The sequence below is a fragment of the Apis laboriosa genome, unplaced genomic scaffold (assembly GCF_014066325.1).
Source record: "Apis laboriosa isolate Shangri-la unplaced genomic scaffold, ASM1406632v1 scaffold45_cov149, whole genome shotgun sequence".
Lineage (NCBI taxonomy): Eukaryota > Metazoa > Arthropoda > Insecta > Hymenoptera > Apidae > Apis > Apis laboriosa.
In genome coordinates, this window is record NW_025223361.1 from 640,802 (window position 1) to 666,720 (window position 25,919).

The window sequence follows — 25,919 nt, forward strand, 5'->3', positions numbered from 1 at the left end:
GCGAAGCCACGGTATTCGAGAGTGTCAGTGGCCTTAACGGAACAAGCCTCGTTCGATCGGGTCTTTTCTCAGAATTTGTAACACGTACTGCAAACCGTCCATCGCCGCTGCGAATATAACATCTGATAACCGCTTCAACGATACGACGTTAAAAATTTTCATCGCCGTAATAAAAATTATGATCGATCGTTGCTTGCACTTTTTGTTTCTTTTTTTTTAAATAACCACGATACATATATATATAATAAATCAAAGAATAAATATAAAACATACCGTACAGGGTGATTAAGACATTATTTCTTTCTTACAAATCAAATCTCTTACGAGATAAAAAAAAAAAAAAAAAAAAAAAAAAAAAACTGATAAATATCACTCAAGACCGAAGGAGTAAAAGTTTAAAAGTCGCGCGAGTTACACTTTATGTACACACACACACACACAGGAGATATAGCGAGGTCGTAAAATCGGTCGAATGTAAAGTAAATGAAATATTACACGTAGTAAAAAGTAAACGTTTTGGCATTGCATATCTATGGCCGGATAAGAACGTATCTTAAACTTATCTTGAACTTGGAAGAATGCAAATTCACACCGAATGCCGATTTATTATATACAGATTATGCACGCCGTGTTTGTCTAATCTAAGAGAGGAAGAAAGAGGGAGAAACGCCTACGTGTAACAAGCTACGTGTAAAACGTTGAAAATGTCCCTAATTTCTTTTTCCTTTGCACGGCCAGTGACCGTGTAATCTCAACGAGTGCCCTCTGCCTCGACGGCGAATCAAGACAAAGCCGAAAACTAATTCATCAGATCGGAGAATTGGGGTGCGAATGAGAGGGGAGAGGCGTTTAATCTCTGCTAAGCTGACTAAGCTTCGATTCGAAACGGTGTTCTCTCCTCGCTGTTTTCACATTCGAATCTCTGCAACCTGTGGCGGGATGGAAGTTTGCTAAATATTTTCCCCGAGAAGTGTTTAAGTGGGAGGACAGGTCGCGCTGGGGAAAGGTCAGCGAGATTAATGAAGGCTAGGAGCAAAATGGTGGATGCAAAACGGGCGGGCGGGGGCGTTTTCAACCTCCTCGTTACAGGATTTCGCAATTATCCTGGTGGCGGGTCCGTCGAAAATGCGCGAAGAATTATAATCCCCTCTTCTCTTCCCCCCTGAAAAGGGAGGGAGTAACGCATCCAACGTGAGAATCCTCGTTTTGAAGAGAAATTTTCGTTGGAACGAAAATTTTGTATTTTGAATGGAAGAGGAGGATGATGATCGTGGTTTTTTTTTTTTTTAACATTTTCTCGGCGATTTCGATCGGCTCGTTCGTTTTCATCCGATGACCTGATTCCTCGATATTTTGGAAAAAAATTATTATTTTACATTTTGGAGAATGATCGAGTACTTTTTCGCCCAGGGGGTTGTTATTTCAAGGTTCGTGATGTATTGAAGAGTAAGAGGCCTGGAATCGATATATGCTATCAGTATGTGTCATAATATCGGGCTGTGTCGGTCTCACCTATGTAATACCGAAAGTATCGGAATTATTCGAATCGATATCGAACCATATATTCGGTAAATGTAAAGAGTTAAAGGGAAAAACGAGAAGAAAAAGATTACGGATATTATATTTATCAAGGTGGTGAGAAACAATGGAAAAATAGGATGAAATATCACTTTGACTCGAAACGATGTAATAATAATCATATATGGTTCGATTTTTTTTCTGTAGAAAATCATATATTCGAGAAGCAACACGATGCATTTGACAAATACTTACGTTGTAAAATGTTATTACAAATATCCCGCTCTAGAGTTGTTTTTCAACTTTATAACTTATCTCCTTTCTTTTTCCTTTGGTCACGATACAATAACTTTTTCTAGCTATACTCTCGTCCAATCATTCGCTGTTATTACAAAGAAAGAAAAAGAATCTTAAATACTATTTATAGTTAATAACTCGGTCGATAAATATATGGACAGATCCTGACCGATCGATAAAGAAGAAAGATTACCTTTGGCCAAAGTCTCGTCGGCGTTATGGCGGTGAGTTCCGGAGCAGAACCGATGCATCCTGCGCGAACGAAAAAGGAGAATGACGCGTCGTCTTCTTGCTCTGGTCGAGAGTAAATTTCGTCTTTTTGTTTCATTTTTGCGCGATGAAAAGCCGATAGAGCTATATAGTCGGTGGAGATGCGTGGAACGCGAAGAATGGTGCTCCTTAATAGTAGTTTCTTTTTTTTTCTTTTTCCTTTTCGTTCGAGGAAAAGACGAATGGATCTAGATAAAGGGAATAACAAAGAAAGAAAAAACAAGAAAGAAAAGGAAAAAAACGGAAATGTAAGAAAGGAAGTGATCGTGCATTTTCTATTGCTTAAGATTCTTCGAATGTAAGTCGTGTTCACCGCGAATTTTTCCAATATATTATTCTCGTCGTGTACGTCTTCCCTAAGGATTCTCTTTCCGCAATTCATCGATGAGCGAATTATTCGCGTTAAATTTGGGGAAAATGAAAGGCGTGCGATCAATTGTACGAAGAATATATCGTCGAATAATCTGTGAATTTTTTTTATTATGAAACAGGCAAAAATTAAATACGATCTTTAAATACGAATATATGGTAATAGAAAGGCATTGCAAAATTAATGAATTAATCATTTTCAGCATACGTGTTCAGCGGAATGTAAACAACTTTGTGAAATACGTTGGTTGCATGTATCCACAGTTAATTATTCACGTTTGATTAATCAAATTGTTATTTGAATTCAACAAACAGTTAATGAAACGCGTTAAAGTTTTACTTATAATTAATCAAATTATTAATTTAGTAGCAGTTTCGATACACGTTTAATCCATTTCGAAACAAGTGAAAGGAACTTACTTGCCACTTACAGTTCGTAAGAAGTAATGATCAATGGTGTAGTAGAGTTGAGTTCATTACCATTAATGTAAAGTGCTTCGTGTCAATCATGTTTCGAGCCAAACGTAAAACTCTCGAAAGATATTTCATTCTGTAATGATATATTTTCACAAAAAGAATAAAAGATAACAAAATTATCGTTATTCCATTTTTTCAACCAATAAATCAGTAAACCAAATGCCTTACGCTCTTTTTGCAAGATCATTGCTATAATCCAAGTATATATTCATACCAAATATACGAAAGAATTCTTAAAGATCAAAGAGAATTCCAATAAAATTAATATATTTTTGAATTATTTTGATCGTATCGCAATATAATTGGTCAAACGATTCTCGACTCTTGACACGAAATTTTACAAATAAACAAAATTACAATTGGCAAACAAAATTATTCTGATAATAATAAAAATATAATATGATAAAAACTCTTCCTATTTCCTTCTCCTTTTTCGAATCTTGAATAATCTCGACTAATCCTTCCTTTAATAAGATATACTTTAAAATTACACTTAAACGTTTATTCAAAGAAAAAAAAAAAAAAAAACGAGAACGCTCATTATCTAATATCCACTTATCCTCCTTTAAGAAGCCATCCGCAACATTGCATTACTTCACGAAACACCACGAGCCATACCTCTTGCCGATCCGAAAATCCAAAAGCAATGCACGAAATACACGTAGGAAATACCGTATCGTGGAAACCTTAAATTCTCGGAGAAACATTACAATAAAATTCTTAATCACTCACGTAAGCAATATCAAAATACGTAAACTTGGAATCCTTAAAAATCTAGAAAATCCAATCTTCCTTCAACGGACAGACAAAAAAAAAAGAATAAGAAAAAAGAAAGAAAGGAACAAAGAACACAACAGAAGAAGAAGAAGAAGAAGAAGAAGAGCGTACGAAGAAACGGAGAGAAACGAAGAACGGAGAGAGAGGGGTCAAGAAGATGAAGCGTGTTAAAGAAGAAGAGAGAAGAGAAACGGACGAACGCAAAAAACGCAAACGAAAAAGGGGGAGGGGGGAGGTGGAAGGGAAAGGATGCATCGAGGGGCTTCCGTGCCAAAAGTCGTCCATTTTTACGAGCCTTGATCGATGCTTCTTCCTCGAGGAAAGATGAAAACGGGAAACGAAGCGTGTGCGGTGCTGTTCGACGTCGAGGATCATTTATTCTAAAGACGGACGGAGATTCTCTCGGCTTCGTGCTAAAAGTCTCTGTATTACGGCCGGATTTTCTCTCTCTCTCTCTCTCTCTTTCTCTCATCCCTTCAGTTCGAATCTCTCTACTTATCGATGCGAGTAGCGGCAGATTTTCCCCGGATTTCAGCGGCCTCGGTTCCGTTCCATGTGTAAACTCTGATACGGCCTCTGACCAGCTGCATCCCTCTAAACGCCGTGCGTTTCTTTTCTTTTCTTAAAAAAAAAAAAAAAAAAAAACACACTCCGCCCGATTATCATGCAACAACAAGATCCTCCTCGATCTGTCAAATGGATACTCATCTGTTGGATGCTGGTAGCCTCTAATTATGCTGGTGGCCTTCTCCTCCTTCTCCTCCTCTTCCTCTTCCTCCTCCTCCTCCTCCTCCTTCTTCCCCATCACGTCCTATGGTGTAATTCTCGAGGTGAATTCACACACGAGGCGGATTCTCACACAACACTTGTACGATATTAAGGGCAACAACGCAACGGGTTCGAGAACTCGCACTGCAACCGGTGGAGCGACGTCCGCGGATGACCGGAGGAGGTCGACTGTGGTGAAACTCGCAGCGTTCACCGCGCACTGCCCGCTTTTAAATTCGCGTGGTGAGCAGCTGGCGATCCGCGCAGACGCTTGGCGAACAACGTCCGCAATATCGCAGGGACGGAGATGATGATGGTGGTGGTGGTGGTGGTGGTGGTGGAGGCGGCGATGTCGGCGGCGGTAGATTAACCGAAAGGTGGGAGGAAACGGAGGGCGCGCGGACGTTGACTGGTTATGCGCCGGAAATTCGCTAAACTCGTTGCATAGTGGATGCGCGGCGGATTTCTTGGAATCGGCCACGTGTCGTGGCGATACGCGCCGTTGCTTCCACCAATCGAGATCGGGGGAGCGGCTTGTGTATCGATAGATCGTCGTTTGTTGTTGTTGTTGTTGATTCCTTCGTGGCGAGGGATTTGTCTCGAAAGGAAAGTATCTCGAAGAAGAGGGGAGAGAGATTTCATTTTTCTAGTATGGAGTATGGGAGTGTTTTTCTCTTATGCACGGGTTTCTTTTTTGGTATAATTTATTCGCGTATGAAATGATTTAAGGAGTTCAAAGGTTGAAAGTGAAAATAATCATGAAAAATAAACGAAAGAATTATTAATAATAAATAATTCGTTGAATCGGATCGTACGATTCGTTGAATATGCAATAATAATAATAATAATAATAATAATAATATGATTTAGAAATGTATAATATAAATATTATTTTTGGGTATGAATGTAATTTTTTTTTCATTATTGTATAAAAAATTAAATTTCACAAAATGTGAACGCACAATATATTTATGCGGCAAGCCATCAATTTTGTTTCTTGTAACGAATAACATGCTTTGTCATGGGAAATAATGTATTTCACCGTTTTGCCAGGAAACAAGATTACATTTGGACATTTTCGGCAATGTATGTATTACGACCAGATCAGAACTAAATTCTGATTATATCATATTTCATAGACAAATATACAAATGTGATTCTTTTTCATCGTTATAAACGAAATACGGTACTGTACATGATAGGTCACTCAAAGTAAAATTTCAGTAAATGGTCGAAATATACTTCTCTTCGTAGGCAACATTCCAAATGTATTCATTTTTATCTCTATAAGTGAAATATATTACTTTTGGTTGGAAATCAGTACGATATATCAATTTCCATGGCAAAGAATGATATGAATATGTTTCATTTTATGTTAAATCGTATAAATGTGTTTTCTTTTTATGGAAAAAAACGAAATCTGAAATCTGAAATTTTCAATCATCGATTAATAATGATATATTGATAATAATATCAATATTGAAATATTGTTAAAGCGAATAAGGTTAGGTAGAAATGTATTTGTATATATATTGCATTAATTGTAATAAAATTATTCAAAATTTTTATTAATATTATTTGTATATTTTTCCAATTTTATTTTCTTGAAAGAATCTGAAAGTATTTGTGAAAATAATTTTTCATTTGTTCTATTTCTAATATATACATATTTTATTATATATACATATATAATTTTCAATATCGAAATTTTTTTAAGATAAAAAATATACTAATTTATATATATATATATATATAATTTAAATAAGAATTCATTTATTAATTTGAATAATTTTATTATAATTAATATATTATTACTTTTGTTTTTATGCGTTTTAACGACATTTTAATATTATAAAATATTATCGATATATCGAATATCGATATTCTATTCTATTATTATTAATATTCATCGTTATCGACTTTACCGACAGTCACACCTCTAAATTCAAGAGAAATGTATCGAATATTCGAAATATATTGAATATCGATATTATTCTCATATTATTAATATTTATCGATAATTTTATCGATAGCGATATTTCTAAATTCGTGAATTTCTAGTGGAATATTATTGCAATTCCGCGATCGATTATCGATTCAGACAAATCGATTCAGACAGTCGAAACGACGGAACGTGATTCCGCCATTAACGTGACTCGACTCGTCTCGTCTCGTGATATTCTTTGCGAAACTTTGTGACGTGAAACGTGGTGAAAAACGCAGAAATTCTTCTCTTTTTTTATCGAATTTAAAGCTCAAATTGTTTTTTAACTATTTGTTTGAAAAGTGCAGACGTTCGACGTTTTCGGTATAACTTTTATTCGGAAAACAATAAAGTTTGAAGTTGTGGTGTACTTGAGTAAATTCCAATAATTAGGGGACTGATTCTTAAACTTTGCCAATTTATCACGATGGGAATTCTTCCTGTGAATGGTGAAACTTTGGACTGATATTTTTACCTATATTCAAGCATCGCAATATCCAGTGCCCTTTCAATGCATCGATTGCCGTGAAAAGTTAGAAAAATGAATAACCATTTAAAAGAAATCATCGAAAAAGGTTAGTTTTATTATTATATAAAAGTAATGTCGAAATTTTTCGTAAGAAACTGAATTATTTATTCTCAAATATCGATATTTCGATAATTTCTCGTGTGGTATAATGCAGAACGTTTAGAATAGAAATTGTTAGGTTAGAAATATGATCGTCGACGATCTCGATAGATATGCTATGATACATATCATGAATAAAATTAAAATTTCCATTCTTTTTTAAAATATTTTTGTACGATTCTGTCATTCACACTGTCATCATTGAACATATCACAAATTTTGTTTCCTATAAACTACATCGCAGTTTTTCAATTGCCATAGGACACAACCAGATGGCAGTGATAAGCAGAAACCTTTATTTTCTTTGTTCCTGTCAGTTTATTTTATTCTTTGTAGTTCACGGTAAAAAGTACGAAATATATAAAGAGTGTTAATAACGAGTACGTGTATCTCAGCAATTATTTTAATTACAATAAACGTTCATTACATACAAGTAAAAGAATAATAATTATAATTTATATCTCTCATCTCCTCTTTATTCTACACATTTAGCATAATTTTACTATTTTTAAAGCATAATTGCACATCTTCTCTTTATTCATTTTCAACTTAAAATAAATGATGAAAAAAAATTGAATCAAATAATAACCAAATATTTTTTTTAATATTAAAATATCGTACGTTTAAACGTATGTTTTATAGGTTAGAAAGTTTTTTTTAACGGAAACAGTTTCTTACAAAAAAAAATCCGACATTGCTTAATAGCTAACCTTTATTTTTTGGTTATTTTATATTCAATAAAGAAAATTGAACAAGTTTTGTTGACTTCGGGAATTGAATAAAATTTTATACGAGTTTCGTGACTACGATATTTCACCGACCGCCAAACCATTTTATAACCAACAAATTATCCTTGTGTTTGAGTTAAACAAACTTCTTCAATGCGCCAAGGCTCTTGCAAACACTTGCGACTGAAAATCGGTTGCTTGCAGTGAGTAAATTTATGCAACCATGCGAATTTCTAGACCAGTGGTTCTTAACCTTTGCGAAATCACGAGATTGTTTTTTAATTATAAAAAAAAATATATATATACGGTATTAACTAAAATCATAAGATTGAATGAAAATAAATGAATATAAAGTAAATGATTCATTTATTTAAATTATGATTTGGAATAATTTGAAGATATTAATAAAAATACAGAAAAATATAGTAATAATTTTATTATTTTATATTCCTTTTCTAATTTTTGAAAAAATTATTGTTATTCTGGATCTGTTTGATTAAAAATTATACGTTTTACGTAATACTAAGAAAAGAAAAAATTATACTTTCATAATTTTAGAGAATAATGTTAATGTTTCGAATACATAAGTTATCAACCACTGGTCTAACGTTTCGGACATGGTATCATGCGAATATAACGGGTACAATCCGAACATCATTAACCACTGTAATTGGTGTCTATGATGCCTTGTTACACGTGAATGGAAATTCTGAATGATTACGTACGTACAATTAAGGAATAGAATTATTGAGCATTCAATTCAACGATTTTACAAATAAATCCAATATTATCCTTCGAACAAGAAGACCTCCTCTTGATTTTTTCTTTATAGAAAATCAATCTCGAAAATGAACTCTTTTCCATATTTTGATTACGATCGTATTCTTGCAAAATCTCTACAAAACTGAAAACTTTTTTTTATTACTTTTAATAACGCAATTTATTATTTAAACACGCGTAAGAGGATACTCTTATCCGAGTTATAAATTAATTTCGACGAAAACCTCGACCTCGATTCTTTTTTTTAGAAAGAAGAAACTATCGTTCGAAACGAAACGATAATTAAAAATGCAAATCGAACAATTTTTCTTCCGCGTCTCTAACGCGTTACCAGTATCGCAAACGGACAAATGCGGCCAACTTCGTGGTCATTCGTGCTCGTAATTAAAAAACGTGGAGCGATTTAACAAGCACACGTTGCCGATTCTCGCTCACTCGTCCACGTCCTCCTTCTCCTACAATGGAATTCGTTTTCTCGATTAACGATATTAAATCCCTTGCTCGGGGCGTTGGATATTCTAATTAAGGGGTTGGGCGAGGTCGGCGGGGCCATCGTTGAAATTAGCACCGGGGACAAAAGCGGAGATAAAATAGTTGTACGTGCGTCAACAACTCTGCCCTATCTTTCCTCTACGTGCATCACGCGCGCCGGAGAGTGGAAGACTTGGAGAGCGTAAATAAATCGCGCCTCCGGCGGATTTGTAGCGGATTCCAGACCGCCTCTCGCCGTTTGTCAAGACTCCTGTTGTGATTCACCAACTTTCATTCCACGCGTTGTGGAACGCAGCGGAGAACAGTCGATTCCCTTAATGGTGGCTGACGCCTCGAGCACGATGCTCCTATGTATCTCGTCCAGTTGCTCGTAATTTTCCCGCGGGAGGGAAAATAATATCGGGAGCTCGAGAGAGAAAGAGATAGAAAACAGATTCGAAGGCTAGAGAGAGAGAGAATATACGACTCGATATAAAGTCGAAGAGAGGAAGAAAGTTTGAGAGAGAGAGAGAGAGAGAGACACCTGGAGGAACAATGGGAAGACATCGTGTCGCGAGTCGATGCGTCGGCGCAAGCGAGTGGAACGATGGCTCGTTACCATAGACAAGTTGCCCGGTTTCAAAGGCACAACTTTGCAAAGTTTGAAAACGTTCTTCTGGAACAGTTTCTCGCTACAAAAGAGCGTTTCACGGGGGAATCATAGGTTGATTTCGTGCAACAGGGTCGAGAACGCCTTAGCTCGAGCCAAAACACGTTTAACTCTCGTACGTCGAGGACGTCGAGGGGGGAGGGGAGGGGAAAGAGGCAAAAGACGTCTAGTCGTTACGCGACAAAAACTTCTCGGTCGGCGCGCGTTTCACAGCGCATAAACCCCGGTATATTTGGACCGAGCGGGGAAACGCGATATTCCATTCGCCTCCTTTTTGTTTTACTTCCACTTTGTTCATCTCGAAACGACTTAATGGATTCGCACGGATGGAAAAGAAACACCCGGGAGTAACGGAGTTCAATCGTGCGATCACCCGTGTTTTTTTTCATTAAGGGGGAGGAGTCTGGAAATTTTCCAATTTGTTCGAGTGGACCGTGTTAATCCTTTGCGGTCGTATGTCTGTCCTGCGATACTACACTGGTAGCGATGGGATCGAGTAGCTCGTAGGATAAATTTGAACTTTACTTACTTGGATTCGAAAAATATTCGAAATTCGTTTTCCTTTTTTTTTTTTCGTTTGCCTCGAATAAAAGATTCCATTTCGATTTTTAAAAATTTTAAAAAGGAACTTTGATAAAGTTAAAATTACAAAGGATATTTAAATTATTGCAGGAGAATAAATTAGGTTTTAAATAATAAATTAGAGAATAGTTTCTTTTTTTACAAGAATTACACGTATCTGTTGAAAATCAATTCTGGAAAGGGACGTATTGGAAAAAATACGAGAGCGAAGGGTTAAAGAAAGAACAACCGCATTCGATCAAAAGATTAACGAGTGCATCCACCGCACCAAGTCGAATTGAATTTATCTTACTCATACTCGACAAGATTCCGTGGAAAACGAACGGATGGAAAATCGATTAACGCCGATTGAAAGTTATCGCTCATGATCGTGCAGACGGAAACAAACGGATTGGATGTCGAAGCCCCGTTAATTCGAAGATACTCGGTTTGATAAACGAGAAAATTGCGGAACAAATTGTCGGTTGGACAGGTTTCTTCGATCCCTTTTGCGGGTAAAAAAAACTCGAAAAATTTCCCGTGAAACGTCGCAACTCGTCGGTTCGAGGAAGCCGAGCCGAAGGCACACAGGATGCCGCGATCATCGCCGTCATCGATGGTGAAAAGGGCGGCGAGGCGAGATGAGAATATCTCTCTCGGTGACCGAGTGTACTCGACGTAGTCACGTAGAGCTTAATGAACGATCGATAACGCGTTGAATCATTTCATCCTTAACGCGTTACAAACTGTTGGAAAACTTTCAACTTGATACTTTCCACGGGATAATTAGAGAGAAGGGCCTATCGTTTCGTTTCGAAACGAAAATAAAATACTCGAAATTCTTGATACCTTTGATGACGTGTTGCATGAGAAAAGAAATTGATTTTTTTCCTCCTTAAATAACTTTTCTCCTTTCTTATTAATTATTATTTTTATCAAACAATTATTGCATTATTTCAATATATATATATATATATATATATATATTAGACAATTCTTATTCCTTCGATTTTAATTAATTTTTTCGCAATACTTCGTGATAAAATATCCGTGAGTAAACATTTATCAAGAATTTCGATCATTAAAAAAAGAAATCAAGACGCATTCGCAACCTAAACCTCTCGCGCTACAATCATCCACCGCAAGACGAACCGGCGCTCATTATTGTGCATTACCGGCGAGAAAGGAATAAAAAAGAAGATGAAAGAAAACGTTGATGAGCGGGGAATTCCGGTTTTACTTTACCTGTGCCTCTGTGCGGTTCTACGAGAAGAGACGACGATCACAGCGTGGTCTTTGAATTTTTGATAAAACAGTAAACTCGTACAGGCAACGTCGTCCGCTCTTGCGACAAGGGTGCAAAAGAACGTGTACCGTGGACGTGACGTTAATTTCAATCGGGACACGTCGAATGTCCTCTCTCTCTCTCTCTCTCTCGCGCGCGCGCGCGCACATATACGCTCTTTCTTTCTCTTGCTCGCTTCGGTATCAGACTCGGTGAAGAGATGTGAACCAAGAGGAGAAGGAAATTGAATGGGCCAGCTTTCCCCGGTGCAAAGTCGCCGCGATAAGATTACCAAGGACTACTATATCCGATATAGCGCATCGTCGCTTGTGTGCACGTGACGAACGTTGGAGGAAATAAAAGGTACTTGTGAATGAAACTTGAATCTTGCAGCGAGGGAGGAGCAAGATCCATTTGGGACGGCTTGAGGGAAATTGAAAAATTGTTTGTAACATCGTCGCGAGAAATATAGCTTCTTTTGTATACAATTAGCTGTACTTTCTTTTTCAAAATGACGAGAAGAAAAGCGCGGGAAAAAGTATGGATAGAACGTATATACGTTCATTGTTTTATGGAGCTTCTGTGACGGTTAAGGTGGATGATTAAGAGACTTTTAGAAGTATTCTACTTGTTTTTATTTCGTTTTATATCTTCGAAATGTTCGTCCATTCGTAATAAGATATAATTATCATTTAAACAATTATTAATTTTAATCAATTTTTTTTACAAACATAGAGATATTTTACTTACAAAATGTTAAAAAAATTGGATATATTGAATAATTAAATATTAAAATTAAAAATGAATAATATTGAAATTTATTAATGAATATAAAATTATTATTATTTAAAAAATTTTTTTTTAAAAAATTAATTAATAAATAATAATTAATTGTATAAATAATAATAAAAATTAAAAATAATAATTTATTTATTCTTAATAGTAAAATAAAATATATTGAATTAAAAATTGTTGAACATCCTAATATTTTTTTTAATGAATAAAATTTATTTGTATATATTGAAATAATTAAATTTCTTATTAGTAAATAAATAATTGATCAATAATTAATATAAGATATAATAATAAGTATATAAATTGGGATAAATTTAATTAAAGTAGATATTAAAAAAATTTGTCTTCAGTTTATTATTTCATATGAAAAGATTATTCAATAATGAAATGGAAAAATTCCAATTTTTAAAAAAAATATTATTTGAATTAAAAAATTAAATTCATAATTTTTTATTAAATTAATTGATCTAAAGGGTTAATTATAGGATTGGAAAATCTACTAGATAGTGAATCTCTATCTAATATTTAGTTTTATGTAGAATTTTTTGAAATGATAATTACAAGAGTCTTCGATTAATTTCTTTTTTTTTTTTTTCTTTCGGTTTTTATTTCTTTCCGTTATTGAAAAAAATCGAGTTCCTCGATATAGAGCGAGGCCGTTCGAAGTATCTCTAATTGCTTCCATCAGAATCGTCAGGGGCGAGTGTTTTTCCGATTTACCACGGTATATCTACTCTCCACATATATTCTATTCCTCCACCGATTTCTATTTCACCGATCATGTTCAACGTCAATGACTCGTATATTTCGTCGATACGAGAGAAACGAGAGAAAACGGTTCGTTATACAATCTATGAAACGCGATGAGTTTTCAAACGTGTAGAGTAACCGTGTATTCTCTGAAAATATTTTTCAAATCAGTTTTTTCCCCCCAATCTTTCTCGAGTTCCAATCGACCTCCTTTCTATGATATTCAAATAACTTTGAGGGGGGGAAAAGCTCCGTGTAAGATGAGAAAAATTAGAAAAAAGAAAAAAAAAAAAAAAAAAGAAAAGGAGATGTTCGAGTTAAATGGATCCTTTATTTATTATTCGATTTTCTTTCTAAATAATTTTTCTTCCTAGCTTTGAATTATTGGGAAAATTATCGAAGAAATTTACAGAAAAATCTTTAATTTTATTGTACAATCTTTGAAATGTTTATATTATGTTCGATGGAAAGAATTTTTCGAAATATCTTTTTGCGAGATTCGAAAATGTAAAAATAGAAATGAAAATTTTACTATTTTTGCTCGATATATCTATAATAAATTTTATAAAAAAAAAAAAAAAAAGCAAATAAACTAGTTGCTAAAATTCAAAATATAAATATAAACTCTACTCGAGAAATATATTTATCGCGATACATCTTATAATTTTGCCAAATGGATCTTCGTTCCTTTAATTTCTGTACAAACAGCAGTTACTCTTCAAAGAGTTAATAATAGATTCTTCTCTCAATTCCTCAGATTACCTACAGAGTTTAAGTAGATTAGCCCCGATTAATCCTTGGATTAAACCTACAGGTTAAATACCGAGAGAATCCCTCCCCTCCCCCTAACATTCCTACAGAATGCAACAATCTGATTATATCGAATAAAAACTCGTTTAAACACGAAAATCGATAAACAATCCTCCAAAAACACGACACATTTTCTTGATAAATTTTAAACAATAATTTATCATCCACAAAACTCGAAAATCGAACGACACTTTGTGCTTGATCGAACGCGTCATTAGTATAAAATCGAGAGAGGGGGGGAAAAAGAAAAAAAAAAAAAAAACTTTCGTTTCAAAAATCGATGCTTCTCGCTCGAAGCCGTTTCCCGCGGCACGCACACACCACAGGTTGCAGGTCTCGAACCCTTTCTTTGACTTGTCGGTGAATTTAATTCCACGAATCGTAATTCGTAGAACTAACCATTTCTTTTCGTCGATTCTCGCGAGATAACGATCCACGAATAATTCAAAATTATTTATTTAATCTCTATAAACGAAACTGAAATAAAATTTTTGCAAAATATGCAAATTAATATTTAAGACTCATGTGCAAAGTAGGTACTGGTTATTCGTGGCGCAATGGATGATGATGGAGGGTGATTTCTGATGAAAAAGTAAAAAATTGAATATATATATATATATTTTCGTTTGAGGTTTTGTTTTCGAGTGAGTCATGTTTGAAAATTTATCAAGTGCAAGTGAAATTGGTTATTGATTCCGATTGAATATGAATAAGCTATCGATAGGAGTGTATATGAAAATAAACAAAAAAAAAAAAAATTGAAGAATAAATTTTTTTTTTTTCATTTGAAAATTAATTTTCGAGAAAATCGAATTTAAAAATTTGTCGATTATATTTTTGCCGACTTTTGATGTTTTTTTCCAATTACGAATCAATAACCGAAACAAATAATCGAAAAATTGTCAAATTTAATGAAAACAAAATCTCAGATAAAGAAATTTTATTCCTTCTTTTCGATTGTATTAAATGAATAACGTAACATTTGTATACGTTACATTGTAAACAATGAAATATTTCACGGGGAATTCTAAAAAATTATTCGATCGATGCGATATTAATAGTAATCTTTCTATATTTTCTTTAAATAGAATGTATTTAATAGATAATTATTTCTTACAAGAAAACTACAATTTTTTATCAACATACGAAGCGATTACTTTAAAATACTCATTCTTTTTGATTGAAAATAACGAATTGTTTACATTACCGCAATAACAAGTACACAATTCCATTCAAAAAAAAAAAAAAATATATCTACATCTACAAAGAAAAACTATTAATATCGCACAATTATTAATATTTCCTTCTATATCTTTTGTAAAAACATTTTTTTCAATCCCCCCTACAAGAAATATCTCTCGTTCAAATGTAACATCAAATTATCATAATGATATCACGTTACATCTCTTCCTATACTTCCTATATACACGAATATTCCACGAAATTGATTAAATTGATTAAATTAACGTTATCCTATCGTTTAATTCCAACAAAAAAAAAAAAAAAAAAAAAAAAAAAAGATCCGTTTACCATTAATATAATTAAACTCGATCAATCCCGTAATTATAATTTCAAAACCAATCGAGCACCTCTCCTTCGAGTGAGGCCAAACCCCTCGATTTCGATCGACGAAGCACAATACACACACGCGAAAATTCGGAGACGGAGCGCGGCACGACCGTTCCCGAGGACGTCCGCCGTACGACTGACGCGCGGCCCAATATTCGCCGATACTACATGTGCACGTTTCTCCCCGTATTTGCAAGCACGAACAGGCGGGTATCGGGTGCAGCTGCCCGCCATCCTCCTCCGTCATCACCCCCGCCCAATCGCCACCAACTTCTCCCCTCCTTTCGCGAAACTATTCGATTCTCGCGATAACAATAACGGTGTGGTAATGCATTCTTGTTGCAACTACCGAGGAGGAAGGAGGGAGGGGAGGGTCGTTGACGCGACTTTTTACCGGGTGTTAAGGATGAGTTTTCTGGTGAATCCAGAAGAGGAGGAGAGGGAAGGTTTATGGTAATAGTTGTTGTTTAGGGATAATCGACGATATATTTCCTCGGCCTCGGTCATCCTTTCGTTTGAGATCGCGAGATCTTAAGGTCGAGGAATCGTTCCTTCGTGACTTATCGCGCGAGTTTTTCGCTCGGGGAAAAATTTTACTCTCGAATTTTTTTCAATGCAAATTTCGATGTATTGATCAAGAAGAGGATTTTGATAAACGTTTCGAGAGAATTCCTTCTTTTTTTTCTTTTTTTTGATAATCTTGGAGATGAAAAAGATGAAAATATTATGCTGTGTCCAAGCTAGGATTATCCTTCTCCATTTCCAAGGAAAATTCTTTTATATACGATCTATCTCGTATATAATTTTTCGTGTATTATTACATTTCTTTCTTGTCTCTTTTAAAAATTACGGAGAGGAACGTTAAATTAATTATCACGTGTTTACGAGAAAAATAATTATATTCATTTGAATATTTCTAATATGTATATATAATCCTTCACCATAATGAGATTTGGCCGTGAGTAACGTGTACCAATACCAATCGATATGAAGTTTAGCATACACTAATCGATAGCGGAATATTCATGTCCTGATTATAATTATCTTTGTAATTACCTGAAAATTAGGGTTTGAATTGTCGAGATCATTTATTATATATTTTCATAGTTTTGTTTAAATTGTAAATCAAACGGCGACACATCATCCTATACCAATGAAAAAGAAAATTAAATCTTCTTTAAATTCGAAACCGATTTTTATTCATTTACTCGAAATCGAACTAGTTATTTTCGTCGATGAAATTACCGATACCGTGAATTGGCTATTCTCATCGATGATCTACCGACATCCGAAAATAAAATTGTTTATTCCCCAGAACAACGAAATAATGCTTAGATTTGGAATATATCCGAATTTCCTCAATTGTTGAAAAAATTATCTTATCTACATTTTTAATAAAAATTTTACTTAAATTAACGAATCTTTGCATTAAAAACTCAAGTTATAAATAATAATAAAATTCGATAATAAATTGAACAACTTTCTTTCCTTTTTTTTTTGTTAAAAAAATTATCTTATCTACAATTTTAATAAAAATTTTACGCTTAAATGAATCTCTGCATTAAAAACTCAAGTTATAAATAATAATTTAAATTCGATAATAATTCGTAAATTGAACAACTTTCTTTCCTTTTTTTGTTAAAAAAATTATCTTATCTACAATTTTAATTTTATGCTTAAATGAATCTTTGCATTAAAAACTCAAGTTATAAATAATAATAAAATTCGATAATAATTTCGTAAATTGAACAACTTTCTTTCCTTTTTTTTGTTAAAAAAATTATCTTATCTACATTTTTAATAAAAATTTTACTTAAATTAATGAACTTTCTTTCCTTTTCTTTGCTAAAAAAATTATCTTATCTACAATTTTAATAAAAATTTTACGCTTAAATGAATCTTTGCATTAAAAACTCAAGTTATAAATAATAATTTAAATTCGATAATAATTTCGTAAATTGAACAACTCTTTTTTCCTTTTTTTTTTTTTTTTTAATTAAATTAAATCGTCACTTTGAAAAGTTGTATCTAAAATTATTCTACCTAATCCCGATTGCAAAGGAATAAAAACGGTCAACAAAATATACCGTTCTCGTGATACAGTAACGAAATTTACGATAGACACGTCGTTATTGGCTTCGTGTTGGTTCACCACTTTTCCGGATAATTGATAACACTCGTTCTATTTTACATTACGTTACAATTCTTCCCGAGTTGGGTAATAACAAGACAATCGCGGAGGAGGAAAATGGAGGAAGGTTTGGTTTTAAGTGTTGAGAGGATAATAGAAAAGAGAAACAGTTCCCGACTAATTGGATCGTCGAGCCGGGGAAAGGAAGATCCTTTATTTGCACAGCTAAAAACACTCTTGTCAATTTCTTCTTCTTCGATCCATTTTTTCCGATCACTTTGCAATTAATAATAATAATAATAATAATAATAATTTTCATAATCACAAATTTCTTTTTTTTTTTTTTAGAAAAAAATCCAATACCAAGATGTACAAAAAAAACTTTTCCCCTTTTATTCGATGAATATAATTGTGTACAATACATTATTCCCTGTCATTACTTGATTATTCAATGTTTGCTGTGAACAAATCAATAATTATATAAATACAAATAATAAATAAATCATAAAATTTTATAAAAGGAGTCTCCAACTTTTCGACACACTATGTCATTGTATAATAAATTATCAAAAATTTCTGCCATCCATTCAATATCTTGAAAAGCTACATTAATCTCGTTTCAATACATACGTATACATATATATATATATCTATTTAATAGTTTGGGGGATGCAGAATGTAAAGAGATGTAGGATAACGTGAAAGCAAGCCCCGTATTCGCGTTTAAATATGGGTTTCGCGTACACAAATATATCTACTTATACACGATATATTGCACGGATACCTGCATAAGTCATTCGATTCACGCAACACGATGCGTGGTCGGTGGAACGAAGGAATTGTCGAGATGCGCGGAGATGGGATTTTTCATTTTCCGCTGTCAAAGAAGCGCATTCTATGCAAATGAGCGAATGCGCGACTCCACGGAAAAGGTGAAATACAGCAGCCAAAACTTTTCGAGATTTCAAGCATTCCTTCGAGTATTCGAGCCGAAAACGAGGCGCATTCTATGCAAATGAACGAATGTACTGACACGACGACTTTTACCTGAAAGGTAAAAAAAACATACCGTCAAACTTTTCGAGATTTAATGTATATATTTCTCCTCGAGAGTCGAACATTTCTAAAAATGATTCGTAATTTAAAAAAGAAGGAAATTCATTTTCGATACGACGACAAATTATCAAGTGGATTACCAATTTCCTAATTAAAGTCAGGATTACTACGACTTTTACCTGAAAGGTAAAAAAAAATACCGTCAAACCTTTCGAGATTTAATGTATGTATTTCTCCTCGAGAGTCGAACATTTCTAAAAATGATTCGTAATTTAAAAAAGAAGGAAATTCATTTTCGATACGACGACAAATTATCAAGTGGATTACCAATTTCCTAATTAAAGTCGGGATTAAAGGAGGGATTAAGCCCGACAAATGTGCTCGCCTTGTACAAACACCCTTTGGTCACCCTCTCGTCTGAAGTACTACAACCACGAGGTGAAAGGTTTCGAAAACGATCCTCATTGAAATTTGGTTTAAATCTTCTTTGATTAATATTAATATTTTCTAAGATATACGAAAAAAAAAAAAAAAAATACCAGTTATTTTCACCAACCATAATAAGACTTTTCAAAAGGAGATTTCACGAAGATGAAAAGGAATTATTCGAGATTAATTAAAATCGAAACGATAATAAATAAAAATTCACCTTCAAACGAACGTGTCCTTAATTCGTAGAATACAAACTTTCGAGGCGCATTACATTGGACATTCTTTGAGAAAGAAAGGGGATATTTGCAACAACGTGGAACAATTCGGAACGTTTATCGATCGGTTTTGCCTCTCAAGCACGCGTACCGATCATCGCGTCACGTTTGACGATCGACATTCCCCGAATTGTGATCCGGGATACCGCGGATCCGCGCCTAGAATCTTGCGAGAAAGATGCCAGAAATGGCGGCGCAACGGGCGACCCGCGCGACCACGAGAGCCAGGGGCGATAACAGCGACGCGTTGCTCGATGCGTGTCAGTTTATCGCGAAACAAAGTCGATGGAATTTCCCGTGGGAAGATGGGTCTCGTGATATAAGACGAGCAAGATTACTTTCCTCGAGAAAGGGATTAAAACTTGCCTCCTCCCCCCGTTGATGGCCAGTTAATTTGGGGAGATAAATGAGGTTGGGGAGGGGGTGGGGAGCATCGATTAGAGAAAAGCGTGGAATAATTGAAACCGCGAATTCTGAAACGGAGGAAGAAGTTTGATAGATTTTTATTCGAGTTGGAACGTTTTCTCTCTCTCTCTTTCTCTCGAGTTTGGATAATTTAAATTAAGTTAAAATGCGTGATGGAAGGAATTATTTTCGTGGAAGAAAATAAGGGTTGGATTGGATTATCGTCGAGAATCGATTCGTTTGACGATTCGAAGCAAGAGAATAATTTTTATATTCGATGAAACGAAACTGGGAGAATTATTGATCGTGGCATAAAAATCATAAGAACGTGTATAGAGATGAATTAACAAGGATAAAGAAAAAAGATCGATTCTCTTCCATATCTTGAAATTCGATTTCGTCTCTTATCAGTAGTTTCTATACGCGGTGTTCTCAAAAAAATGAAGAAATAATCGAACTGCTAATCTAAACGTTTGATTTTTCAATAGCCACTGATATACATTTTAATACTATTTGGAATAAAATATACACGTAAATATATCGGAAGCGGATAATTTCGAATATTTCTCGAATGGAAAACGATACGATAGTATCTTGATAATGGACGTATTTTGTAGATGCAGACGTCATCTCACGATTCACGAACGTCGACGTCAGCGAACAGTCGAACATCGTCCCCTCTCCGTCCGTCTCTCAAGTCTCTAAGCCCGTTGTTTCTCGTTCACACCGAAGAACGAAGGCGCCAATTTCTCAGGACACCTGGCGCAATGGTAGACCAATGGCGTATCCAACACATCGAAGGCGGCTCTGTAGAGTCCTCGAGTGCACTCCAACTCCGGCTGAGTAGATTCGAAACCTTTACGGTAATTTCTCTCGCATCATCGTCTTCGACTCGTATAAAATGATTACTTTGCAAGTACACTTCATTCATATGCTTTATCGCTCTCGAGCGCAATCGAGAGCTAATCGATACTACCCATGAAACTTTGTTACCGATAACAAACTTTGATTTGTCTTATCCCGTTTCTTGTAATGGTAATGGCATCTTACAAATCTTAGAAATTGATTTGACACATTTGGAAAGGATATCGAGAATTATCGAACTGGTGGTATAATTTAATTTCTATTTTTCTAAAACGATCGAATTCATCGTTCATCGAAAACTTATTTTTGGAAAATTGGAAAGCAATCTCGTTTCATCCTTGTTCCAATTTTTTTAACGTCGTTTTAAAAATTAATTCCAACTTCGAAAGGATCATCCGTTGGATCATGGCGGCGTGATAAAAGTAAAAGTGGTAAAAATCGTCCAACGAAAACAAGAGCGGGGATCCTCCGGAAAATACGCCCCTCTTGGGGATCATAAATTCGCACAGGATTCGAAATCTATGATCTATCCCAACGACGCCGTATTTTTTTACTCGCCTTTTAGATAAGGCTTTACCGTGGCTGGATAAAAATTAAATATCCTTATTGAAAAAGAAAAATTTCAGAGATTGAAAGAAGGAAAGAAAATTTTCGAGTTTCACAGAAATTTAAAAAAAAAAACAGATTTTGATCTCGTGATATTTGTTCGAAGCGATCAATAATTATTAACCTCTTCGAAACAAACAATTGAATTTAAATTTGGAAATTCCATGATCTTAAAGAGAGAGAGAGAGAGAGAGAGAGAGAGAAAAGAAATTAAGACACGAGTTCTGATCTTGAAGAGGGATCTCTGCAAAGATTTCGACCCATCTTCGATATTTATTTTCAAAACAGCTTTGTTGTGCAGCAACTGTACGCTTTCAAAACCATTTGGATAGAAAAATTTTGGCTTGTTCGCAAATTCCTTGTTCGAAATTGCCGTCCCTCCTTGCAAACCGCAATCTATCGCCGATATCATCTTACTTTGTAAAGATACGCCCGGGAAACAGAGGTGGAGGAACGTAAAATATATTTACGAGCCAACGAGAACCCATTACATTGAACACCGAAAAGAAATACTTTTCGCGAAGTGCTGTATATTACAATTTTATCATACTTTCGAGCGGAAGAAGTATCCCCTTTTCGAAAGTAAACGAGATTAAATGTCGCGAGATTTTTGTAAATTATTGTACCAACTCGGATTTGTTTTCAAGAAATTTTAAACTTTCAAAATCGATTCGAATTCTTCTTTCCTCGAATGATCGATTATTAAAAATAAAAATTTCTCCCAAACAGACAATTCCCCTTTTTCTTTTTATATCTCCTTGGTTAATCAATTGTAAATACATTATCGGGAATAAAAATGAACTTTCGTTCGTATAATAAATATATCCGCGATGTATGCGAATAAAAAAAAAAAAGAAATCTAACGAATTCGTATTATAGTAGTAGAAAAATGAGCAAGCGAAAACGAAATACTCGATAATGCACGGGCGCTCCTATTCAAATGTTAATCACTCGGAGCGATTGACGAATGGATGATGATAAGCATCCCCCTCCCCGCTGTGAACTGTAAACCGAAGCGGAAGACGACCCATTCAATGGATTCGCTCGCGAAATGCTTAATTACGAGGAAGCTTCGAGTTACGAAGCTGGGACGACCGCATCGCTCCCCGAACAATAAATGGGGAATAATCAATTAAAACCAAGTTATTTCTGGGGGGAAATAAACCGTCGTCATCGGGAACAACGATATTTGACTATAAATTAAACGCGAAAAGCACGTTGTTTAACGCATCCAAGTTGCATTACTAATATTAGCGCCATCATCAACGACCATCATTACGATGTCTAGGGAAATCTGTACACGTGTACAGATGGAAGAACGTGTTCTTCTATGGAAGAATGTATCGAGATGAAAACTCTCTTTCTGTCTTTGTAACAGGAAAAAACGATTTTTAGATGCGTCTGTGATGATTCTAAGGGATAGATAAAGGTGTTTAAAATGTTTAAAGTGATCAATAGAAAAGAGAAAGAATTTAGATATACACGAGATATCGCGTGAAATCGTGATTTAAAATATCGATACGAATATAAACACGCATTCGTAGCGTTTCTTTTCTGTGCATACAGATTAATATTAATCGGCAAACGTCAACAAATTAAATTCTACGAATATATGGAGAAATAAAATTGTAACGTCAATTACTCGTGTCGTAAAAATAAATTATTGACTAAAATAAAATTAAATGTTCGTTTCATCAATTTTGTATTGAATATGTATGCACATTTTTCTTGTAAATATCTCTTTTTTTCGAACAAGAATAAGTTTCATATGTTGTACATATTTTATATAAAATTTTTAATATTTAATCTCGATGTCGATGTATTATATCATATATGAAATAGATAAGAAAAATTCGTATCGTATATAAAAATTACTTTGCGATCTCCTTGAAAGATTGCTCGAATTCTGGATTCGGAATTTTTCAAATGGGAAAAAAGTGGCGCCATATTTAAGGGTACATCGAAACATCCATCTTACCTTACAAAACATAGCCCGGAATTTCTTCCCACCGATTTTTCGTCAAACGAAAACGATCGCTTCCGATAATTTGTCTTGTCAGCTAGCAGATCTTGACAATTGAACGATTGACCAAATGTCCAATCGCGTAACTTTATGCGATATATCGATTACTCTCACGCTGGTTCATCAATTTATTTTGAAATTTATAAACGAAATAAAAATTAAAACTCGATTAAGAAACAAAAAAATATTACATTAATTATAAATGCACAAAAATAATCACAATCTAATTATCAATTAATCGAATATTAGACTGCGCGGATGATCGAAAAAATATTCCTCGAGAATGTTGTATTTATTCACCATTATTCCTTTCGAAAATTAAATAAAATTATCGATTTAACTTCTCCCTGCTACGAGAAAGAGTATCACAATTGGGCAAAAACGCGCGGATTATCGAGCGAAACGACGAATAGAAGTGAGTGACAGATGAGGACGTGGATGTTTCATCATCTTCCTTCCTCGTGTCGCGTCGATGCGCGAGCTTTGCGCGGCTAAACGATTAATTCGTCCCGTTCGCTGGACTTATCGGTGTTATCGATTACCTGTGTCACTGGAATTGATTGAAGATTGCCGACGATCCATCCGAAAGCTAATTAGAGTCTTCGTCGAGTCATCGGGCGCACGAAAATGGCGTTCGAAATCGTTTTCGGTTTGTATCCCGAAATAATTTATGACCTGATCCGAGGCAAGTTTCGTGCTCGTAAATCAGACAGTACTTTTTTCTCCGCGAATTGTTGCTCGGAACAGTTTCGCGTTGAAGAGAAAAAAAATAATTGTATTCGGCAGCGATCGGGAAGATTACATCGTGAGCCGGATTTTTTTGCAGTTTTACAGTTATCTTCCGAGAATATATGTATATGGTGATACCGATGCGATTTTCATTTCTGTGTTTTTTACTTTTTAGAATAAACATGCACGAAGCAATAAAAAAAATATACATTATACAATACATTTGCTATAATATTTCGGAGAAGGATATTCGGATATTCTTCGTAAATGTAACGCAAAACTGCTAAACGTATCGAATGTAAATGTATTAAAACTAGAAAAACTTTGAATCGCTGTAAATCTGAAAATAATAACTTCCGGGCAACGAATGAAAGCTCGTTAGAAGCGCGGAACCTTCCCCTTTAAAATGGTTTTTGGTTCATCTCGATACGACTTCCGGTTCTCGAGATATCATCGTGTAAAGAAAAAGTAATTTTTATTCATTTACTTCAAACCTGATTGAGCTTTATTAAAATTTGGAAAAGTTTAAACCGCTATAACTCCGAAGATAGTGACTTCCGGGGGACGAATGAAAGCTCGTTAGAAGCGCGGAACCTTCCCCTTTAAAATGGTTTTTGGTTCATCTCGATACGACTTCCGGTTTCCGAGATATCGTCGCGTAAAGAAGAGGGTAATTTTTAATCGTTTACTATCTCGATCCTTGTCGCGTATTCGGACCTCTCGCTCGCACCTTGCTTCACTGACCTATCCCAAACAAGCCATAAAACATAGAAATAGCATTTCCAGGAAAAATATTTAGGTCAGTAGGCCAGTAGGGCCTATCCGCAATATCTATGTGTGTGTAATGTATTAACTATGGATACTTTGAATCGTTATATCTCGGAAACGGATCGAGATATCGGGATAAAACAAAAAGCAATTTCAATGGCATAGATTCCTCTGTTTCCTGAGTGGATTTTAATGACAAAATTTTGAATCTTTTCTCGCTCTTTTTATATATAAAGAAAAAAAGGACAAATTTCATTTCATGATTTTACGTGAACGCAATGATTCGTTATTCTGATATAAAATATCATAGAGATAATTTAACGTATGTGTAACAAAAATTGTTAATTTCTTCTCTATGATGATTTTTGATATAAAAAATCGAAATTTTATTTATAATTATCGCGAATGCGAACACAATGGAGATGTACTTTTATTATAACATATTTTCTGTACATCAATTATAATATTCGAACGTGTTTTAATTACACAAAAATCCGCAATCTGTTTTTATTAGGTTCAATAAATAGAGTTTTATCATCCCTGTAGCAAATATACTCGAAAAAAGTCTCTGAATACAAAGGATTAAATACCGTGTGCCACAGTATAGTCTCGAGGAAATTTCATTTGCAAATGGAGATGGAACAACACGTATACCTTTACAAACACACTGCTGAGAAACTGGTAGCAGTGAAATTGCCGCAACCTTTTCATTTATCGCCTCTATATAAAATTATCGTAGAAGCGTGAGAAATACAAGAGATTGGCGAACGACAAATTGAATGCAAGCAGCGTAGCTGAAATAAAAGCAAAGGGCGACCGGGGTAGGAGGCGTACTTATCCGGAAACTAAATCTTTTGTTAAAATATTTGCACGGAACCGGAAATGGGACACGGCGAGGAAGATTCGTCTGGTATGTTACAAATTCGCCACTGCATAGATACTCGTGTTCGTGACTGGAATTAATCTAATCGTATGCCGTCTACATACACCGTGTGCATTTCGTTCGAGCACGAAAACAAAGGAAATCGACGTGTCGCCAACAAATCATGATTTTAATTTTTTAAATATTTCGAAACGAATTTAAATATTCAATTTCTACAATTCTATCTTTGTAATAATAATA

At 34.6% G+C, this 25,919-nt stretch overlaps 1 protein-coding gene across 8 annotated transcripts in view; it reads right to left on the bottom strand.

Annotated features, from left to right (window-relative positions):
• LOC122716420 overlaps positions 1-25,919 on the bottom strand; it is a 127,211-nt gene that overhangs the window by 25,789 nt on the left and 75,503 nt on the right. Inside the window, exons 1-2 of one of the 8 annotated variants that reach the window (XM_043939473.1) lie at positions 2,009-4,991; positions 1,774-1,900 (exon numbers count right to left, since the gene is read on the bottom strand). The exons of 6 other annotated variants lie outside the window; for them this stretch is intronic. The gene's annotated coding sequence lies outside the window, so the exon portion shown is untranslated. Of the gene's footprint in view, positions 1-1,773; positions 1,901-2,008; positions 4,992-25,919 lie in introns of those variants that run through there. One more of the 8 variants, XM_043939472.1, reaches the window with a different exon arrangement.